Genomic DNA, 5,384 nt, shown 5'->3' on the forward strand with positions numbered 1-5,384 from the left:
AAACTCTAAGTTAACATTTATAGAATAGGTTTTCACTGAACTCATAATATAATAATCAGACACTTTTATGACAGATCAGCTAAAACAGAAAGTAACCTTGAGAGGCCTGGGAAACATTACTAAAAGCTTCTTTTGAGTTCTCCTTAGAAACAAGCACTGCAAGATAAGAGAAAAGTAACGAGGACATCTGGACAAGGGAGGCGATCACAGGACTCTGAAGAACATAAGAGCCTAAGATGAGAAAATTCCTGACACATAAAGAAATATACACTTAAAGAAATTTTCTTGAAACATTTCAAGAACTATAATTTGGGACACTGGACTGAAAGTATCATTGTTGGCTTTATGAATAGGATGTTGTCTAAAGCCTATGGGAATCTTGGTTTGTTTGCTACTAAGACCACTAGATGGTAACTTTTAAAAGATATGTATGTGAAAGAATTTTCTTTGTCTAGCCCCTTCACAAATGGTATAAAAGCTCTGTATTAACTAACATTAAATCGTCATCTGTTCAAGAGGCAGGTGTCCGTGTATACGATCTTCGTCCGTCGCCTATCCATCTCTCCTTCAGGACATCTCATGACCCTTGTGGGGCTGGCCCCCGCAAATTCTAACCTAAAATATATGCAATCTGCTATAAACCAACTCCATGACCAGGTAAACTCCTTAGCAGAAGTTGTCCTTCAAAATCGTAAAGGCCTAGACTTACTTTTCTTATCCCAAGGAGAACTTTACGTTGCTCTCGGAGAAACTTGTTGTTTCTATGATAATAAATCAGGAATTATTAAAAAAACACTCTCCAAATGGTCCAAAAAACATTGACAGGCAAAAAAACCTAAATGCCAGTTTAACCAGACCTCTTGTAAAACATCAATACTGTAAAATTCATGCATATAAGAACTTATTACAATTCCATACCCATAACTGATGAGTCAACGCATTGACTCATGAACATGTAAGAGGGGAATGAAATATCTGAAAAATCAATAATGGTTTGTAATAGCTTGCTTTATATAAAACTAGTTTGCTTAATGCTTGATATAAATAATAATAATCTGGAATAGCTCGCTTGACATAAGTAACTCCATCTTGTTAAAGTCTTCCATCTTAACTGCCCGCTTTACCTAAAAATGAACTCCCATTGTGTACGTGTAACTGCTGTAACACTCCCATGACCACAGACCCACAGCTGCGTTCCCTTGAGCTGATCACGTTGACCATTCCTGTTGACCGTTTGCAAGACTCCCTAGCTACAAGTTCCATCTGCCTACATCAAACAGACTTAAAATCACTTATTGCCTATTCCTTGGTTAGCCAAATAGCTCGTCATCGTAGCAGTCCTTATCCAAACCCCATGAAGTTTCATCGGAGCCACTGTCCTTATAATTGCCCACGGCCTCACCTCCTCCCTACTATTTTGCTATTGTATGCCTTGTTAACTAAAATCCAAGAGATTGTTCCTTTTGTTTCTAGCTCCTTGTACCCTCACTCCCTGCTATGTAACCCACTGGCAGTTTTTGCCTTTATAAGCTTCAGGCATCAAGAGTTTTTCTGGCGTGAGTCTGCTCTCGACCTGTGTGTTAATAAAGGACTCACAATTGAACTTGTCTTGCTGGTGTGTCTCTTTCTCGCAATTCAGTCATAACATGTGCAAAGATTATTCCATTTTCAACTGGGCTTATAGTCGTATAACCTTTGTGTTAAACCCCGACACTTTAAAATATCTAGCAGACACAAAAGTAAAACTTATCAGTTGACCCAGACTAAAATGTATGCTGACAATTCCAAAGACATTTTCATTTGATTAATAATTTTAAAACTATTTTTATTTATCAAAGATCAATAAAGTCAAATGTACTTGGAAAACATTTGGATCTATTTACTTATGAGTACTTATTTACTTAAAAGCCAATTTGGTAGCATGCTAGACACAACACAACATGTACGTACACAAAAACACATTTTTGCCTGAGCCTGCGGGTTCGAGACCCGCCTGAGCAGCAAGACCTCATCTCTAAGATAAATCAAAAAATCAGCCGAGCATGGTAGCGCATGCCTGTAATTCCAGCTACTCGGAAGGCTGAGGCGGAAGGATCGCCGGAGCCCAGCAGGTCGAGGCTGCGGTGGCCGGGAGTGGCCACTGCACTCCAGTCTGGGCGACTGAGTGAAACTCCAACTCAAAAAAAAAACAAAAAACAAAACACATAAACACATTTAACATATATACACAGATATAAGCAAAGACCAAATAAAGGCTGCAGATAAAAATTGGGAAAAGAAGTTTAATCTTTAAAATTTCTTTTTCCTTTTCAGTTTTGAATGCTTACAATTTAGCTAGAACTGACTGAACAGTACAATAAAAACAAAATCTTCACATAACCTTGGAAAAGTTCTATATAACCACCAATAGCTTAGTAACCAGAAGATTCAAAGCAAGCAGAAAAGAAAAAAAGATTTCCTTTTCCAAAAATCTATCTGTAAACTGCACATTTAAATTCCCAAATAATTTGCATGCTAAAGGCTAAAAATAAAGACTATTTGACTCCTCAAACACCAAAGAAAACCCCGCCTCATCGTTGTTATAACAAGTATAAAGAAGGCATAGTATATCAAATGGGCCTTCTTGTAGCTACTTGGAATGATGCTTTAGCTTCTGCCTCCATGTCTGTGCCTCCTGTCAGGAAAGATCACCTGTGTCTCAACTCTAGAAAATGCAGGGGTAGTCTGGCTCCTTCTTATCTCCACTAGCCTCTTGTCAGAGAGGGCCAGTAACCTGGTTGCAGGGAGCAGAAACACAGCAACAGGAAGGAGAGCCTGTAGATAGCCCTTTAAAAAAAAAAAAAGGTGTAAAAGGCAATCAGCAGAGCCTGGGAAAAGAAAGAGTAAAAGGATGCAACAATACTCACAAATCCACAAGGTGACATCGGAGAGTCACAAGCCTTTCAAGCACCGCAGTTAGACGCCAGAGATGATCCTGAATGGTGTGGGGTATATTTGTTCCCTGGGTCCTTGGCTTGCTGTAGAAACGCATTTCAGAGCAAGACACAGAGACAGATTTAAAGTACAATTTATTAGAAGAGAAAAAGAAATGACATGTTCAAGAGAGAACATGAGTGGCCTTAATGGGAAAAGCACACTCCCTTCTGTTAGCAGAGTGCTTTGGCCAGGCATGGTGGCTCATGCCTATAACCCAAACACTTTGGAAGGCTGAGGCAAGAGAACTGCCTGAGTTCAGGGGTTCAAGACCAGCCTGGGCAAATTGGTGAGCCACTGTCTCTACAATAAATCAAAAAATTAGTCAGGCTAGGTATCACATGCCTGTGGTTCCAGCTACTTGGAAGCCTGAGGCAGAAGGATCACCTGAGTCCAGCAGGTTGAGGCTATGGTGGTCTTGAGTGTACCACTGCACTCCAGCCTGGGCAACAAAGTGAGACTCAATTCAAAAAAAACAAAACAAAAAGAGTGCTTTATAAATTTCCAAAATGATGGCTAAGTAACCTGTTCCTAAGCTAAGCTTTGATCACAGGTGTCAATTACTGTTTTACTTCTAAGTTCTGTCTATGTCACAAGGAACTTTTGAGACAACATGAAAATTTGCTGTTTAAGTTTTATCTTAGAGCACTGTGCTTTGGTATCTCTGGTAACTCCCTACTGTCCTGTTCTCAGTCCTTGTAGCCAGCAGCCTCATATTCCAAGGATGGGTCTGGATTTAAGACAGTGTTTAGTTGTTTAAAAGAGATGTCCCAATAAGATGGTACCCAGATGAAGATGCCTGATTATCTGGTTTCCTAATTACCTAAGCCCACATGTGAGAAACTCACTTTCTAAATCTAAGCTATGCTAGCTGTCCTGCCTCACCCTCAATGTATCCTCTGGTGTCTGAAGAAATCTGAGTTCTGGTTAAAGCCTTGCCCACACTCCCTGCACACACAATGCTTCTCCCCTGAGTATATTCTCTTGTGAAGAAGTGATTTCTGGCTAAAACCTTGGCCACACTCACAGTACATGTAAGTCTTCTACCTGAGTGCGCCACCTCATGTATGATGAAGGTGACATCACTAAAGCCTTGCCACACTCCCTGCAAATAAAACGCTTCTCATCTCATTGTCTTCTAATGTTTGATAAGATATGACTTCTGGCTAAAGTCTCGCCCACATTCTCTGCAGATATAAGGCTTCTCCCCTGAGTGTGTCCTCTGATGGTCAAGGAGGAGTGATTTCCAGATAAAGCCTTGGCAACACTCTGTGCAAATATAAGGCTTCTCTCCGGAATGTGTCCTCTCATATATGATGAGGACTGACTTGCAATGAAAGCCTCGCCCATACTCTGTACAAATAAAATGCTTCTCCTCTGAGTGTGTCCTCTGGTGTTTGATGAGATGTGGCTTCTGGCTAAAGTTGTGCCCATATTCCCTGCAGACAAAAGGCTTCTCCCCTGAGTGTATCCTCTGGTGGACAAGGAGTGATTTCTGGATAAAGCCTAGGACACACTCATTGCACACATAAGGCTTATCTTCTGAGTGTGTCCTCTGGTGGTAAAGGAGAAATGATTTCCAGATAAAACCTTGGCCACACTACCTGCAAATATAAGGCTTCTTTTCTGAGCGTACCCTATTAATGTATGATAAGGGTTGACTTGTCATGAAAGCTTCGCCACACTCCCTGCAAACATAAGGCTTCTCCCCTGAGTATGTCCTCTGGTGTTTGATAAGATGTGACTTCTGGTTAAAGCCTCGCCCACACTTCCTGCAAATATAAGGCTTCTTTCCCAAGTGTATCCTCTTATGTATGATGAGGGTTGACTTGTTATGAGAGCCTCACCCACACTCCCTGCAAATATAAGGCTGCTCATCTTAGTGTGTCCTCTGGTGTTTAACGAGATATGACTTCTGGCTAAAGCCTCACCCATACTTCCTGCAGACATAAGGACTCTCCCATGAGTGTGTTCTCTGGTGTCTGATGAAGGATGACATATTGCTAAAGCCTTGCCCACACTTGCTGCAAAAAAAAAATAGGGCTTCTCCCCAGAGTGAGTCCACTGATGTCTATTAAAGATGGACTTACTTCTAAAGCTCTTCCCATACTCCCTGTAGAAATAAGACTTCTATTCTGCATGTGTTCTCTAATGTTTGTTGAGGTTGGACTTCCAGTTAAAGGTTTGCCTATACTCACTGCACTCATATGGCTTCTCCCCTGAGTGAATCCTCTGGTGAATAGTAAAGCTTAAAATATGACTAAATCCTCAGCAGCACTCGCTGCACATGTAAGGCTTCTACAATGAGTGTCCAATGGTGTCTGTTAAGGGTTGACCTATTTTTTTTTATTTTTTTGAGTTGGAGTCTCACTCTGTTGCCCAGACTGGAGTGCAGTGGCCTCTCCCGGCCA

At 41.0% G+C, this 5,384-nt stretch overlaps 1 pseudogene; it reads right to left on the minus strand.

The window, feature by feature from the left end:
• Positions 1 to 2,270: 2,270 nt before the first annotated feature.
• The window catches only part of LOC110596471, a 23,738-nt pseudogene continuing 20,624 nt past the window's right edge, over positions 2,271 to 5,384 (minus strand).

Source organism: Carlito syrichta, unplaced genomic scaffold (genome assembly GCF_000164805.1).
Source record: "Carlito syrichta isolate Samal-C Ts95f unplaced genomic scaffold, Tarsius_syrichta-2.0.1 Scaffold309333, whole genome shotgun sequence".
Taxonomy (NCBI): Eukaryota; Metazoa; Chordata; class Mammalia; order Primates; family Tarsiidae; genus Carlito; species Carlito syrichta.